Source organism: Aythya fuligula, chromosome 8 (genome assembly GCF_009819795.1).
Source record: "Aythya fuligula isolate bAytFul2 chromosome 8, bAytFul2.pri, whole genome shotgun sequence".
Lineage (NCBI taxonomy): Eukaryota > Metazoa > Chordata > Aves > Anseriformes > Anatidae > Aythya > Aythya fuligula.
In genome coordinates, this window is record NC_045566.1 from 11,739,467 (window position 1) to 11,757,944 (window position 18,478).

General features: G+C 38.1%; 1 protein-coding gene across 1 annotated transcript in view; it reads left to right on the forward strand.

Annotated features, from left to right (window-relative positions):
* ST6GALNAC3 (ST6 N-acetylgalactosaminide alpha-2,6-sialyltransferase 3) overlaps positions 1 to 18,478 on the forward strand; it is a 215,864-nt gene that overhangs the window by 191,332 nt on the left and 6,054 nt on the right. The window lies entirely within an intron of this gene.

An 18,478-nucleotide genomic window follows, 5' to 3' on the forward strand; every position in this document is an offset into this window, starting at 1 on the left:
TGAAAGGAATGTGTGGAGTTGGCTGAGAAAAAAAAAAAAAAGCTCTCTAAGAACTTGAGGCAGTGAAGGATGGCAGTCTCAGAAACCAGCTCCCCCATATTTGAAACCTGCATTCAGTGAAAGGGTAGTCTGTAACATGCGGCACAATGAAAGAGGATTTACCAGTGTTTAATCTTATGTGAAATTCTCTACTTCAAGAATTTCTGCCTGCATTCAAGCCAGAAGGAAGATTTTATTTATTTATTTATTTATTTTGCATATGAAACCTAAGCATACATTCCCTTTATTTATTTATGATGATTTATGGAATATATTTTTCCTCACAGGGAGTCATTAGGTTTATCAGCTCTGCTTGAGGTTCAGGGACAGATGCAGACAGGGATCTTCACTTTTTCAACAGGCCTCTCCATCCCAATTGGATGATTGCATGCACATTGCCCACATGTAAGGGAGACGTTTGAGATCTGCCAGGGCAAACTGTACACAGGTGCTTGTGTTGCCAAGGCTCGCCCACACCTCATGGAGTGTGCTTTATTTAGCTGTTGTTTTGTGCAACTTGTGTTTGCCAAACACATTGCCTTCCTGTTGTTCTGTAGACTACTATGCATTCTTAATGCAATTGATTGAGAGTTAGATTTGTCTTTAGTTGATTTGCTGCTGATCCTATGGGATTGATTATATGACTCTGGAGACGATGAGAGTCCTGCTGGTGATTTCAGTGGGAGCAAGAGCAAGCCATTCGGGTACCTCAGATAGCCTCTGTGTGCTGCAGTTAATAAGTCTGAATGCCTGCTTAATTTACAGGTGTGCTAATATCTTAATAGCTTTTTTGTTTTTTTCCCCAAGGAAACACTTTGAACAGAAACTGAAAGGCTACTATTAATTTTGGTGTGCTTAAGTGAAGGCAACTTAATAATTCAGTACAACTTTGTGCAAACACTCGTTCTTAGTACGTGATAGCTGAGGCCCTCTATCTACACAGTCATTTAGGTATGAGCACAGTATGGTGTATTGCCAGACCAAAACCAAAAGAGATCTTAAAGAACATAAATAATCTTACACCTTTGTTTTTATAACATTTTGGAAAAAAAAAATGAAAACTTTTTCTTTAAACAAATAGGAGAAAAGGATAGATTATTTTCTAGAATGTGCATTCGTCTTCTACCTTCTGCTACTGAAAGCAAATCCATAATGTTAGCTTCCACCTAACCACTCTGTCAAATATCTTTTCCGCCTCCCCTTGTGATTATTTTTGAACAACATTAAGGACCTAAGGCAAAGCACCGAAAAGCTCTCACCACTATTTGCTTAAGGAGGAGTGGTTTACTAGTGGTCTTCTCTGAAGTTGGCAATATTCTGTCACATTGCATAATGTTTGACTTGTGGGGGTTATAACTACTGCTCTGGTAAATAACAATGTGGGGCCAGGTAAAAGAGACAACGAGGTGAGCTGAATGATCTTTACTCAGCTCTGCAGGCTCCTGGAGTGGACTCCTGGAGTGGTGAAGCAATTACCATTACAATGATAATCTTTGTATGTGGCTAGTAGGCATACTTCGATGCAGGCTTGAAAAAGATGTGGTTCCAATAATTGTGTTTATAGTCATAAAGCATTTTTGAAATTGGTTACTTGTCCATAATCAAAATATCAGATATTTTGCTTTCCCTCCTCTGACTCATTTACTTTCCCACTTTCCTATTAATAGAAAATTCTTGGAAGCTGCTCTATCAAGCCTCATGAATGGACATCTGCAGAGGGTCTTCACACATACCCCGCTGGCTGCACTGCTTTAAGACACAGCCACTTCCTAACTGCTTCTGTCTGCCCAGCCACTGGGGGTTGCTGTCCCGGTACAAATTCAGCTGTCTGCCGTTGTGCTTCCAGGGGACGTGACGTAGTCTGGTTATTTTGCTGGGAACTGCTTAGGACCTGCATCAGGTGGACATGTTTTGCTGCTGGAACTGTGGGATCAGTAACCTCCAGTTGTTTGGTGGTGATAAATAGCTGGAGCAGAAGCATCGTCTGCCACATAGCTACATTCAGGCACTGGCTGACAAGCTGCTGAGCATGAGTGAAGATGGTATATAAACTCAGCACAGATTTAGCTGTGAGCCATATAGACCTAGCTTTGTTCACCTGAGTCTCAGCTTTTCAGCTTGTTAAATGTTAGTATTCATCCTTGAATACCTTGCATAATGCTGAAGTCTCATTTATGTGCATTATTAAACTGCTTAGGAAGGAGCATTTCAGCAATGCGTGTTTCAGTTCCAGACTGCAGTGTAAAATGTGTTTTTTACCATGGTTAATTTTCATGCATTCATTTAATACAGAATTGCATTTCATGCAATTTATGCAATAGTGAAATAAGTTATCAGGAGGAGATAATTTTGTATTTGTTATGCCTTCATTCCAGACCCTCTTCTTAAAGGTAAACTCCTGATATCTCTAGGAAGGTAAGTAAAAGCACCCTTCCTAGGAAAAATGACATATCTTATGTGTTCATTTTCTGGGGTTGTTGAGGACTGAGTGAGATAGTATCTAACATCTTTTCAAACACTGTGCTGTACAAAACACTTCCAGTCCAGCTGCTTCTTACAGCATTAATAAACTCTGTTTAAATGTTATGGAGCCTGTCTAGTCTACATTGCAGTTTGCAAGGTAGAAATGGGCAGTATTTGAAAATAAGCATTGTTTCTTTACATGCACTTGAAGAAGCCAAATAAAAACACAAAGGTAAAAAAAGAGCAAAGCATCATTCAAGGCCCATAGGAGAAGTGACAGTTCCCTGTTTGAAGAGCAGCTCTCTGATTATGCTTGCACAATGAAATGGCAAACTTGCATCATCTCAGCTGAAGATGTTCTCTCTTCTTTCTCCACCTGTATTGTTATTCGCAGGTACTTACAGAAGCTGTAGCACGTGAACAATTGTTGAAATTTATTGTCTGAGTCATTTTAAGGAATGGCTTTCATAAAATAGTTTAATTTATATTCCTTCCCCTTACCAGTAAATTTTTATTTCTTACATCCTCTTAGGAACAAATTGAAGGAAAACAAAATCATAATGTCCCCACTAAAATCATTCAACATTTACAAAAAGTGATCCTCAAGTGTATAAATATAACTCATTTGCTGTTTCTTGTAAGCATAAGGAATACCTGTGACAGATCTCAGTGCAACGTATGTCTATGGTATCAGTAAATCAGTTTAGCTTAATCTCTCTGTATTATATATCTGCAGAGGCTGCACATAACGAAGTGTCTAATAATGAATAGTGCACAATGGAGGACAATACTACACAGCATAAAGGATAATGACGTTACTCTAAAATAGCAAAGCCCTGAGCAATGCTAGTAAACCTATGAGATGCATGATGCCTGCATTGTTTCATATGGTAATATTTGTGTATCCATGTAGTTTTAATTGATGATAGATGGTTATAGACAATTATGTGAGCAGTTCAAGAAGAAATTAGCTGCTTATATTGAGTAATTTCCATATGAATACTTTAGGCTTGTACGTTTTCTTTCTTTGCCTTTCTGAGATCTTCATTTTCTTTCTAACACTGACTTCTTATCACAAACTTGCAGCCATACCTCCTGATCTCATCAGATCTAACAAGTTAATCGTAGGCAGATCCGTTCAATACTTAGATGAGTGATTTCCGAGGTAATTCAAGAATGCATTAGCTCCATATCAGTATTCCTCTCCTGCCAGCATTGAACAAGCATCTCCCATGCTGTTGGGGAGTTCATATGATACATGGCTCTTCATCCCCATCCTAAATTGCCCTTAGTCACTGCTGCACTATTAAACAGTTTCCACATTCCCCCACAAGTGGCTGAATTTGTCAGTAGGTGTGTGTGTGGAAGGTGCAATGGTGCCAGCTTGGACACTGCATTTATATTAGCTTTCAGCAACCCCAATTTTAGTGTATGCCAACAGAATGTCAGTTTTGAAGCGCCGTTCTGAAGCCTTTGACTGGAATATTCAGAGCATTTTCCTTGTCAAAAGTTCTCATGCAGAATCAGGAGAAACACTGGCATTAGACCTTTCAAAAGGGCAAGAAAAACCAGCATGTCCACTATCATCTTCTGTAAGACAAAAAAAAAAAAAAAAACACAAAAAAACATGGCTTTTTTTTTTTTTTTTAGTTGTTTTGTAAGCTGTGATGTAATTGGCATAGTGGACTTAACTGGGAGCTGGACTTGGCCATTGTGTCTTGAGGTTTCTGTTTACTTTTGTTCTAAACCAGATGAGGTAACATTTCTTGACCTGACTGACCACATAGGGAGAAATTGTCTTACACTGTGTGGATTTCTGTCTCTTCTCAGCTCTGTGTAACAGTGACAATTCTACCTCTCTTGGGGAAAATGATGAGAGAGTTACGGTGGAGAATCCATACATGAGGACTGAATATTGCAATAGCTATGAGCTATGGTAAGGAATACCAACTCACTCGTAATCATCAAGCTGTAAGATAGCATCAGTGCAAAATGAAAAAAGAGGCTATCAAACCTATTGCCAAAGGAAAACACAGATGAAACGCAAATAAACACAAAATACAAATGAAAGATGTGTGTAGGCTTCTATAATGAGAAAGAAGAGGCCCAACAATTTGAATAACTTCTTTACTGTTTAATGCCATACTCCAATGACAAACATTACATTTAATTTTACAAAGTAGAAAAAGTCATGCTTTTCTTAAGTATTTTTCCTGAATAAATAGCGAAATCATGGAGCAATTTCTTTAACTCAATGTGCAGAATGAGAAATACAGAAAACAAACAAACAAATCTACAACAAAAATCAACCATTATTAGTGTGATCATACTTGTGATTAGGTAATCACAATTGATTTTATTTTGCTAAGACAATCATCATCAACTGTTTCGGAGGAAAACAGCGTTTGGCTTAATTATATAGGAACTGTTTATATAATAAAGAAATCTCTGAGCATAAAGCTGGAATGTAGATAGATTCTTTTCACAGATGTAGGGTGGGTCCCATATTAGGGAGCCTTATCTCCAAGAAGTACTTCTGTCTGTATGTACAATATACCAGCCTCACAGAAAAAATTCAGCTCTGGCAGAGGTGGTTCCAGTGACTTCAGTGAAGTTCTGCTAGCCCACACCAGAAGCGAGTTATACTCACAGATGTGAATTTTTGTCTGTATAGTGTGTCAAAGTGCTGGCGCCCGTGCTCTGAGTTCACTTCCAGTGAACTTACCTATTTAGAGCAAATGATAAAATGGAGTCAGGTGCCAATCATGCATAAACCTCTTGTAGTTTTACATATAAGGCTGAGTAGGCAATCTGATTGCATATCAAAAGTATGTACACTTATTGAAGGATAAAAACAAACAAACAAACAACAACAACAACAACAAAAAAAAACCACAAAAATCTCTTTGCTGCTGGTTATTCTTTCAGTTTATATGTATATATACATTTCATAAACATTATGGACACTTGGTAATATGCAGTTTTGCACTGCTTCCTTAGTCTGGTGCTAAATGAGGATGCTTATTTCCAAAATCTCTAAAGCATAGAAAAGTTTGCCTATGACTTTGAAATCCATGTTTAGGTAAGGAGGTCCTATTTTTACAAGCTCAGAGGGGTTTTGTTAATACCAAACATATCTGAATATGCCTGCCTTTGTGCCTTTGCAGGATTTCACATTGCCTACTGTAACGTTCGTCATGGTTTTAATTTTTCCTCAGAATGGATCTCTTTTATGTCTGCTATTTACCATCCTTGCCAGAGTCATTGAGCACAGTATCTACAAGATGCAGAAACTGCTTTCTTCCTCACACTCATGTAATAGGTAATGGATGGCTTTAAGAAAGGATCTTTACTCTGTGCTTTACCTATTCATGTGTAGGATTTTGATTTCATTTGAAATGAAAGGCGTAAACCTCAGGTCTGAAAACTAATAGAATTTCTGCATTTACCTGCTGATCCATAGCCTTTAGGTTAGATTGTGTGTCAGCCAGCAGTCAGCTTGTTGAATGAAGCAATACTTTAAAACTAAAATGAAAAGATTTCTGTTATATGTAGCCTGATACCAGATATGAAGGCAGATTTCTGGTGGCTTATTATTGGAAATATTTTCCAGCATGCCTGATAAGCGAGACTGAACAAGCCGGAGGAAGTAGACCTAACCAGATAATGCTGACTCGCAGACCAGAAAAAAAGAGAGAAGAAATGTGTTTTGCCTAAGTGCTGTACCTTCTTCTGTCGAGTTTGAGGACAAAATGGCTGGTGTAGTAGCAAAAGGCACTGCAGAGAACAGGGAATAAACCTGCTTGTTTGTGAATGTGACTGTTGCATCTAAGCCTCATTTCCTTGTATATATTCATCATCTGTATTACGGAAGGTTTGTATCTACAGGCCTGACTGAGTTGGAGCCCTGGAGATAGGGGAAATAAAAGAACTGGGAGAACATCAAACTGGATCAGCTATTCATTTTTCAGTAAGTCTAGGGTTTTTTGTTTGTTTGCTTGTTTTTTGAACTTCAAAGGAATTTAACATACAGAGTTGTGAGGAGGGTCCCCATGAAGGAAGAAATTCTGCTCAGACTCATAGACCACGCACATCCTTGATGGAAATACATTTGAACACTGGTGATATTCACAGAATGAGTGCATTCTCAGTATGTTTTGAGGAGCACTCATGATGTTGCAGGTTGGAGGACAAAGGAATATTTGTAGGACATTCTTGTAGAAATTGTTAGAATGAGTTCCCAAAGAACCAAAGCAGAGATCCCTACATTATTTCCTGGCCTAGATATGAAGTGATTGTTAACACAGGTAGATATTTAAGCACGGAAAGATATTTAACACAGTGTTGTGGTCTAGCCCAGCAGGCAGCTCTGCATCATGCATCTGTTGGCTTACTCCCTTCTACCCCATGGGAAGGGGAAGAGGATCAAAATAAAAAGGTAAAACTCTAAGCTTGAAATAAAGTCAGTTTAATAGGACAGAAAAGGAAGGGAAAATAATAAAGATGATGATGATAAAGGAATACACAAACAAGTGATGCACAGTGCAATTGCTTACCACCTGCTGACCAATGCCCAGCCTGTCCCCCAGCAGCCCCCCGCTCAGCCCCCCGGTTCTGTTGTTCAGCATGACGCCCTGTGCCATGGGATGTGCCTCTGGCCACTTGGGGCCAGCTGTTCTGGCTGTGCCCCCTCCAGCTCCTGGTGCACCCCCAGTCCCTCACTGGCACGGCAGCATGAGCTGCAGGGAAGTCCTTGGCTCTGTGTGAGCACTGCTCTGCAACAACTGAAACATCAGCACGTTACCAGCATTACGCTCATCCTAAATCCAAAACACAGCACCACATCGGCTACTGAGAAGAAAATTAACTCTATTCCAGCCAAAACTAGGACACACAGCTTCATATTCTTTGCATCTCTTCAGATTTCACATAGATAACAGATCATATCAAATGCAAGCGCAGTCAGTGCTGTCTTAATACTGCATAACAAATGTTCATAGTGTTATTTGTTGGCCTGGACACTGTCTTTTTAAAAAAAGACTATTGCTGAAAAAGCCTCTTAGTTCCAAGTTTTGTTTTTTTTTTTTTTTTTTTTTTAGAAAACAGCTCAGCTCTTGGCTTTGTACCTCAAATGTCTCTTCTCAGGGGAAAGGGAATTTAATTGCATAAAACCTACTCTGCACTGATGTTTTCCAGACAACTATTTTAAGATTAAAGTTTTAAATGGATTGACTGTCTCTGTAAGTGTATTCACATTCATACATGTCTGGAGTAAACATGCCATCTGGGGCTGCTACTTTATTTTCCTTATTGTATACTTGGAATTCATAATAAGGTTTATTTTGTGAGGAAAAATCAATAAATCATTTCAGTTGTCCCACACTTTGTATAACTAATTGTAATTAGTATAATGTCTTTGTTGGCAAGGGCTTATCAGGCAAATAGCATGAAGAGGCAAAGAAAAAGCCTCATAAAGAATGATGTTGTTTTGTAAAGCTAATTGTGATGCTATCTCTGGTATTGTGTGTGATCGAAATGTTAATTTTTAATCTGGTATTCCTTTCGGCAATGTAGCTGTTAGTGTTACCTTAGGTTCTTTGCAATACAACTATATAATCAATTTTGGCACTTCTGAATTTTACAATTTGGTACCACAAAGATATAGTCTGGAGTCATCTGCAAGTGGGCTGTAGTTTATAGTTGTAATAAATCAGCTTGTTTTAATGTTTGCTATGCAAATCCTTCAGATACGAATTTAGTAAACTTTCATGTCCTGAACTTTGATGCCCAGAGAGCAGCAGCAGCCTCTGATGTACGCTGCCAGGTGTGTGGTGTGGGCTGCCGAGGGACTGTTTGTCTGCAGAGCTTTACTGGTCATGTATCCAAACCCTAACTTACTGATACCAAGAATTACTGAAGATGTGATGTCACTTAGAGCAATGTAATACATGGAGGAGGAATCAGAGCATTTATTTATAAAGTGGAGGATCACTGTCCTGCTTCATGACTGTTCTAATAAATTTGGTTCGCTGGAAATTTCAAATAACTGAAGCTAATTGAATTCTCCACCATATTTGATAATTAGGCATTAGCATTGTCTGACAATGAGCTGGCTAGATGATTAGTCCTATAATTCTTGAGTTTACTATTCTCAAAAAGCTGGATTTTGTAAGACTCAGAAAATTAACTAATTTGCTACTTCAGTTGATGGCAGGGAAGCTATAAAAATTCTCCTCTAGAGCATTTCACTGCTGTTGTAATAAGTATGGAGATTTTTCTCCCAGCTTCCATTTGCACAGTTACCCTCCTGCAGTCTGTTCAATGAATATGGGGAAAAACAATCCAACATTGTCGAATGCTGAAGGAACCGCAAAGTGGACTACAAGGGAATCTACTCTGATCCGTAGTTCCTCTTCCTATGCACTTCTCTGTGGCATTTGTTCTGCTTCCAAATTGTTTGCTGCTTTTTTCCAAAAGATGCTGTAGGACTGTTCAAGGGAAAAAAATGCATCATTCTTTGTCCGTTCTGCCTGATCTGTCTTGTCTGCAATTAAGGTGCTGCCTTCATTAAATTTACTTGTGTCAATGGCTGCAGACATCTGGCCTTCAAGAAGACCCTGCTGTATAAATGTAGTGGCTCTTGCAGAACAGAGGGAGAGACAAAAGCTAATTTTGCGTGTTTTGAGGATATTATATTTCAAGTGGACCTTTAATTCCTTGAAATTGTATTTCAAGAGACCTCATCCTCTTCAGTCCACAATGTGTGTCAGGGAGAGGTGCCCATCAGAAAGCCAGCTGCTCTGTAGACAGAGCTGTGGAGAGGGAAGGGGATGCTTCAGTAGCTCAGAGGCTAGTGATGCTAGTGATTGTTTGCTTCTTTTTAGGTAGTTGGACATAGGTGACTTAATTAGGAAAGCAGTGAAAGACTAGACCTATTGCTAGCAAAAGAGTAACATGATACCTATACATATATTATGTGTTTTATTAGATAGTACATCAAAAAAAAAAAAAAAAGGCAAGAGAAATATTTTTTCCCTTTTCTACATTAAGGAAAAAGTTAATCTGGAAAAAGTTACAGTAGTAAAAGGGAAGGCAACATCTGTGTTAATTAGCAGTTCATCTTCAAAGCTTGACTGATGGGTTACATTATGGCCTCTTGCATTTGAATTAATATTCAGACCCACGCAAGTTCTTTTTTTACCTCCTTTTTTCCATATCAGAATAATTTGTCTGGATTTAAGATTTCATTTTTCTAAAAATATTGATGTTCCATAATCTAAAATGAACTTTGGCTTGTACAAATAGGTAGTGGAGAGAACACTACTCGCTCCCTGTAGCTCCGGATTCAATTTCACAGAATGTGGCTTTGTAACACAATGCGGTATTGTAGGAAGTTTCTATGGAACAGGACTAGAAGGTCGTGCATTTTTTTTTATTTCATTTTACCTACAATACTTGATGGAGAGACTTTAGCATGCATGTTAAATTACTACTTATGTACGTGCCTTAAATGTAAGGGAGCAAATTGCAGTATGCAGCAGTTCCCTATAAGAGCTAGGGATAAGGAGATGTACTTTCTCTTAAAAAAAAACTGTTTCTCTTGATTATTTGACAGGTAAACTCTTTGTGTCAAAGGCTGTCACCTGGGGTGTATAGTGCCTTACACAGTGAGGATTCTCAGTGCTACTGTAATGTAAATAATTTAGCAACGAGTTAGGAATTAATTTTAGAGTATCTGGAAACACTCTTATGAATACTACAGGTGAGGAGAGATATGTTGTTAATAATGGGATGTGTACTGATGGAGGACTCATCTGTGGGTTTTTGAGTTCCCTTTTTTTCAGAGAATATTTTCCTTTCAGAAGTGAAACTTCCAGTTTGTAGCCTGGTTGGTCTTCCATAAGTTTTTTGTTGGTGAGACTCCATCCAGATGAAAAGCAAAATTCTCAGATAGATGTGAAATATAGGGAGAAAAATGCCACTTTCCTCCCCTCCATCTTAACATCAAAGAGGTAGCAATTGAATTAACACAATGACTGCAGACTATAGAAAATTCAGAAGGATATCAGCTGGTGCCCATCTGTGTTTTTCCTGTCAGCCGAGTATCTGGTGCAGTGTTCTCTCCACTCAAAAGAAGAGTTAAAGTACAGTCTTGTGCTAACTGTTCTTTCATTTTCACCATAGTAGTAAGACAAAATACCTATATAATAGCCTCTGTTTCCATCCCAACATCACAGACATACAATGAGCATCTTTAGAAAGTTGTCTCTTACTTTTTTGCTTTAAAAACTAGTAACATATTTTTATGAAAAATACAAGCTGCTTTCAGCCAAGGTTAGAGGAGCACCCTTCAGTATCTTGTCTTGACAAGGTAAGAGCTAATTGAGAAATTTCTTCTGTGTTCACCTACAATAGATTTCAATAGATATGCAGCTTGGAGTATTAAGTGCCCTTTAATACCAAAAGAAAAGGGTGGGAAAGCCTGCCTAATTAATTCTCTTTGGGGATCCTGGATTAACTGCAGCTCTGTTTAGTTTACATCCACCCCGGAGAAAAATGTGGAGGCCCAAGACAGCAAGTGTTGGTTTAAATGTAGATGCAGGAAGAAGTCACTGTTTTTGTTTGTTTGTTTGTTTTGTTTTTGCTTTTCTTCCCTTTGGCACACTTTTGGTTCATTTTTGGTTACAAAAGATGAAAATGTAAATCCTCTTCTGCTCCCTTTCATTCAGTGGGAAAATGCTGAACCAGCATTCACCAGATTGGCTGCAGGTTACTAGTGAAGAGTGCATAAAGCTGCCCTCCAGAAGCCCCTGGCACAAGTCATGAAACCAGTGTCAAGATTTCAGTCATCAATCCCCATGTCACCAGCCAGCAGGAATGTGCTCTTTTGCAGTAAGGTTTTGACCAAGCCAATAGAAAGTGAAAAGTAGTGGGATGGGAGTACAGCGTGGTGCCACAACTAGCTTGCAGGTTCAAGTTATTACCCAGGGAAAGCAAATTTGGCATTACCACCCATTTGCCTCAGCCCCTGGAAACATAATTAATTGTACTGTGAAGAACGCCCTAAACTGGCATAGGCCACAAGAGTTGCATTTCCTGATGATCTCAGTCTTTCTCAGGGTGGAGTGACTTTTACTCAGGTAATTTCCAAAGAAAAAAATGACTGTAAAGATGCCAACAGCTTAGCCCTTAAATCTGCTGATGGGAATTTAGCTTCCTGTCTTTCCAAACATAATTGCATAGTTGTGATGGTTATTAGTATGACAAAAAAAAAAAATGTAGAAAAGAAAAAAAATCTGACCGATTTGTCAGTGACACCTAACACTTCTGTGGATCCTCTTCTGATTTAACCATCCATTTGCTTGTCAACTAAATCTAAATGCTAATGGAGATTTGCAGAGCCATGCCCATCAGTTTCTCTCTCTGCACTGTACACCTCCACGGGGCCCGGTTTACCGGTTATCATGCAGGAGCTGCTTGACTTCCCATCCCAGCTGGCAGCTGCAACCAGGGTATTTACAAAAGACATCTTTTCCTAATAGCTCAAACACATGCAGTGGCATCAACAATGCCTCAGACCACAATTTGTACTTACAAAAGGGAAGCAAAGGATTTGAAAGACATCAAGAGAATATGTATTTCTGGAAGAGAGTAGGGGAGAAAAGAAGGTTGGGACTGATTCTACCAAAAAAGGATAGTATTTTGTTGGATCTGAGTGTGGTTTGCTGCTCCGTAAGTGGTTTGCACCAAGATCACAATTTTATCTGAAGAGTCAGTATGAGCTGCAGAAACCCAACAGCTGTAAGAAATTTAGTTAGCAGCTCTTGTTCTCTACAGGGGATGTCATTCAACATGAAAAGTGTAGCACAGATTTTCCTCTATGAGAATCAGCTTGAAAATAGTACGTATATATTGGATGGAAGGCAGGGTTTACAATGATAATTCATTAGTCTTGTTTCTTTTCTGTGTGTTTTGAATCAAGCTAGACCTCCATGATTACTATCGATAAACAGGAATTCTTTTCTCCTCTGAGCTCAGCAGCACAGGAGTCTGAAGGAGCTCTCTCTGCATGGATGAAATAGCTTCCTTCTTTTGCTGCTTGAGTTCACAACTGAGCTGAGATGCATCAAAGTCAGGTCAAGGAATTGGAAATAAGGAAACTATAGAAGCCTGGGCAGCAGAAGTCAATTTCTTTAAGTTCATTTTTTTTTCCCCTTTGTTCCCATTTTCCATGTAGAATAGAGCAGAGAGAGAGAGAAAAGAAAAAAATTACACACAACACAAAGATTGGAATTATATGCATAAATTACTTACCCAAGCAGATGCTGTATGCATTTCAGTCATTGCAAAACACAGGCTTCCTTAACTCTAATACTGTTTTTACCTTTCCTGCCAAAAATTGTAAATACTAAGACAAATAGTTGTATTGTTATTTTTTAATTAGAAACGGTTAAATACAAAGTCATAATTTCTCTATTTCCTTTTGAGATCATTCATCAGTGTCCTTTCTATCCTTTTTTCAAGGCCATTTTGACATAGGAATTATTAATTTTTACATCTCTTTTTAAATTAGATAGTAAGGGGAGATTCTCGTGGGCTAGTTTGTGACCCAGGAGTAGCCTTGTGCTGCGTTTGTAGCAAATTCAACTGAAATGTGTGACTGACTTGTCCTCCGAGTTCCATTAGTGCAGTATTAATGTAGCTAGAAGATCTATATTTTCTAGACATCAATTGGACAGTATGCCACCTGACTTCAGTTTATTTTCAGGATTCACTGTAAGGATGATCTGCTAAGAGTTTTTTAGCTGGCAGGAGGGCATCACTTGTCTACTCCCAAGTACATCTTGATGGGCACAGTCACTGTCTGAATCTGGAATGTGGCCTGTGCTGTTCATAATGCATTCCACTTGTTTAAGCTTTGCATGAAACCATACACGATGGATAATAAAACATCTGTCCATATATAAATGTTTCACTTTTCACAATGACCTGAAGCACCATGTGGGCCTTTGAATGTGTGAGACAGCCTGCTCACTGCTTGAGGGGCACGGGTGTTTATTATTAGATGTCCTGCATCATTATGAATGCAAAGCAAACGCATGTGTGCATGCACACACGTACAAAAGAATGAATAATTATGATAAACAACTGCCTAACAGGTATCTTTATAATGCAGAAATAGCAACCATTTTTACCAGGTGAAATCAATTCTCTGTGCTTGCATCTTGTTCATTGCTCTTCCTGTGTTATTATTTCTGCAGAACGTATATAATGAAATTATTAGCAACAAAGCACTGAGTCTTACAGAAAACAGAATTAAATCCAGGCAATTGCTAATGCTTTTCATCATTTAGAGTATTACCCTCTCCTGTACCAAATTTCTTTCCTTTTTTTCCTCTCAAGAAAACAGCTTTTTGGCATGAGAAGTATATACACTTCTCAGAGGAGAGGTGCACAGCAAATGCACCTTGCTGTTCTCTCCGAGGTAGGGGCATTTTGCTGTCAGCTCATTCTGATCTGTCATGTGCGAATCTACTCTTGATACAAAGAGGAAGGCATAGACCAAACCTGTGACTTGGGGAATGTGGGCGTCTAATTTGGCAAAGAAGAGCTTTTCAGCAGCTACGTTAATATCTTCTTCTTTAGGAAAAAAAAAAAAAAAAAAAAAAAAAAAAAAAAAAAAAAAAAAAGAGAGAGAGAGAGAGAGAGAAATCTCAGTCAACATAAGTACAATAACAGAATTAATTTGGTTAGCAGAGAATTTTGTAATGGATCACCAGTCTGTGCTAGTAGATAAATTTTTCATATCATCTTCAGTTGTAAGGCAACATACTGTTATTCACAAACCTACTGTAACCCCAGGAGGAAAGAACTGGTAGTTTTCAACAAGAGAGCACAGAGGGGACATGCCCCTCATTGCTGAGGGTCACTCACCCGGAGTGGCAGAGCCAGGCAAAACCAGAGCAAGCTGACCCCTCACAGATTGACAGGATCTTGATGCCCTGCAGCATCAAGACCAGGGACATGTTTACCTGAACAGTCTACACTAATCTTAACATTGTTCTTGAAAATATTTCTGTTTGTTTTGAACCATTTTCTACAAATGTTTTAGCATGCTGAAACACCTCTCACATTGTTAAGCCTCCACTCATTGAATAACTGTTGCTACTTTCGGTAGGCAGGTCAACTGAGGATTTGAGTCTATAAACAGCATTTATGAATGGATACATTTTTGTCAACTAATTGGCCTGGACAATCTTGTCATTTCAATCTGTCATTGTTGAATTCCATTTTACAGCAATATTTTGAAATGAAGCGAAGAATTGTCTTGTTAATGCTTTTGGCAAGCTCTCTGTTACTTAATAGCTTCTTGAAGTCCTAAATTTCTGAGTTTTTCCCCTTAATTAGCACTCTCAATTGACCTGCGCTCTCTGATTTCTCCAAAGAAAGAATTAAAAAATAGACTTCTAAATAATTTTCTGAAATCAGATTGACATGAAATTGCTTGTCTACAGATCGCCTCCACCTTAACAAACTTTTTTTTTTCTTTTTTTTATTTTTTTTACCACTGAACTCCTCACTGCAAATTACAATCCATTGAACCAGAGAGCTAGAATTGATTGTGCACTTAAAAAAAAATTCTGGAACAACTGAATAAAGAAAAGAGCTTTCTGGAATCTTAAGGTGAAATCTGAACTCAAGTGACAACAAAATTTTTACCCAATTTGAACTCATATTCCCTTGATCATTACAAAAATATAATATACCTCCATTTTCCCCTGATGAGGGAAGGAACTGTTTTTTCCTTTGTTTAGTCTACACCAAAGCATGGTTATAGATGCCAAAGAAGGTGAATTTCAGTATACAATATTTTTATGAGGCATTCTCTACTCCAGCTTCTTTACATCAGTTTCGTATTCTTTTTGTAGAATATTGGAAAGCTAAGGCAGAAGAACCCAATTGCTTACATTTTAAATTATTTTTTTATTAAAGTTTTATGTATCACACATTACAATTCTAGCAATCCTAGCCTAAATAGTGTTATAGTGTTGTTGTTGTTGTTGTTTTTTACCTTTTTACCACTTTCTTCTATAATATAGAAGGTAAGTCTTCTTAACGGGTTGTGAGGAACTGTACTTAGTTCTTTCTACTGGAGTTTACAGAAGCATTGCTCAAATTGCAAATTTTATGTTTTGCAACTTGCAAATGAATAGTAATCTTGGCACTTGCTTTTCTATTCTGAGCTGAAATAACAACATTTTAAACAGTTAAACCTTCACTAAGAGCAAAATAGGCTAGCATACACTTTGTTTTAAGCATCTTAATTGATTTCATTGGTCTTTTCAATTGTTTAATGCTGAGCATAGGCCTGTGTACTTTCCAGGAATGCTGGATGGTATTTAGCAGAATGAATTTCACCCTGATAACTAACATTTCTTTAAGAATCCGTATAAAGTAGGAAGTATGCAAAATAAACTTTCATTCTCAAGGTAAACAGAGAAAATAACTTTTTGTGAGCATTGCCTTTTTATTGCTGCATCCAGCTGTAAATCATGTCTTGAAAGCAAAATCATCTTCTTTTTAAATGCATTTTTTGAAAAATAGTGCATTATTTTCTCTTGAGCTGTTGAGACAATTTCCTGCCTAGATCTGGTGCCCCATTAATTCTAGAGTATAAGAAAAAGTCACTCGGAGCCATAGGGAACAATTTTGGATTTGCTGCACACACATATATCACAATAGATTTGCCTATAGTACTTCTGCAGATGATGCTTAACAAACTCCTACTTTCACTATTTTGGGATTAATGTTCATATTCCTTCAGATTTGTGCAGTAACATAGACTCATGCTATGTGTAACTGGAGGATTCTTTTACTTTCAGTGTGCAAAATTTGAAATTTGAATGCAATTACAGTAACAGGAGAAACTCTTTCAAATGAGTCTCAAAAAAACTCTGGCCAAAAAACATGCAAAACTCTCCTGTAGAGAGAGAAATTGCATGCATGGTGTTAGCATAATAGCAAAGGCTGAGACACTGCTTTGCACTACGGTTTTATGGGATGATATTTTAAAAAGTATTCAGAGATTTATGACTTTTTAGGGACAACTAAAATTGTTTTCACACTTTTAATATTGCTTTCATTAGAATGTTGAAAGTCTGTTTATGGTATCAGATTGAATTCTAAGGTGTTACCAAATCATCCAGAGTCCCCACTGCTTAAGTGTATTCCCTCATATTCCTACGTATCTTCAGAGGAAAGGGAAAAATGGGAGGAATATAAGTGCTTTGTTTTAAAGTACATAATCTATATTCTGTCATGTACTTCATCTCCCAGGGAAGGTATCTGGGAACTCACTCTGCTGTTTTTATTTATCTTTCCAATGTAGTATATAGATGAGAGTACTAAGGTCCAATGGTGTTAAAACAGGACATGAAATATTGATTAACTCTTTTTTAAAATTCCGTCTTCCTCCTGAGTATAGCAAATTTCAGATCCTACTGCCAATATAGTACTCTCCAATAAACCTCCAATATTGGAAGGGTCCTGATCTTCACAGTGTTTTTATAAATGGTTATTATGATTCTAAATGGCTTTAAAAGTTCAAGGATAGTGTTCCTCTGGTACAAAAGCAGAAAGCAAGTTAGAAGCAGTACAGCTGTTTATCATGGCAGGATGTTGCCCTGAAGTAACATGAACCAGGCTGGGAATTCTCCTTGCTAGACAGCAGAAGAACATTTTGTTCGAAGCAACGGAGACCCTAAAGGGACACATAAACAGATGTACAGTTTTGTGGCTATGAGGTGTCAAGCAAAGAAGCACAATTACAATTGGTCTCCACCTAATGAAAGATGGGTATTTAACACCCAGCCTTTTGTTCCCACTTGTCATTCTTCAGCACTAAGTTAACCCTCTATTTCTTGCTTCTGGAATGCTCCTCTGCTCTACAAAGACAGCTCAACAGATGCTTAGGAGTTTCCCCAAGGATAAAGACTTTTCAGGAAAAGTAGGGATAGAAGTTCTTCATGCAGTCTAACCTGTGGGGAATGCTAGACATGGACAAGGAAGAGAAGATGTAACCCAAGGTCCTTTGAGTGTTCTTGAGTACAGGACAACAGTAAGCATTCATCAGAGCAGAAATTTGATTCTCAGTTTTGTATGTGTCAGGTCAGTGTTATTATAAAGGTTGTGCAACTACTTTTTTACCAATCTTCTTAATCTTACCAATCTTACTTTGTCCAACTTCAACAAGAAAGAGCAAGGAAATAACACCAAATCTGAGCCAAATGCCACTGACTGACAGATTAACCAGGGAAGTTACCATGGTATGTCCTTGCTCTGAACCAGGAAGAAGCACCTGAAGTTGGTTCTTGTGTCTCACAGGAAAGTTGGGTTTTACAGGCTGGATGAGTTGCTGTATGATATATATGTGTGTGTTTGTGTGTGTGTGTGTATACATATATATATATCTATATGGGTTTTCTTTGTTTGTTTGTTTTTTCCCCCACAAGAAAGCTTTATTCCTACCTCAGGATAAAAATGTTTTCAGACTTTTTTGTTGATGGGGAAAACTGATTTGCACATAAGCCTACCTGGGAGTTCTTTTGCAGCCAAACTTAATTGAGTGCAAACCTTAGGTTACTTTAACTTATGATGGAGAACAGACTGCTCCCTGCTGTACCTGAAAGCCAAAAGCTAAAAGACATGGCATAAAGCTACACTGTCACCTCCTCTCATTCACACATGGCTGAAAGTTAGGGCTCTATTAAGATGGTTTCATTACTTCTGTGGTGTCTTTCTTTGGAAACTGGATACATTATTTATAATTTCAAGATAATGATTTTCATTGATTTCAGTCAAACTGAAAGCAGTACATGCACAAAGCTGGACTTCAGCCAGTTTGTAAGCATTGAGTACTAAGTGTATTCTTATTACTTATGAGGTTTTAAAGTAGTAAGTGTTGCTTGCCCAGATT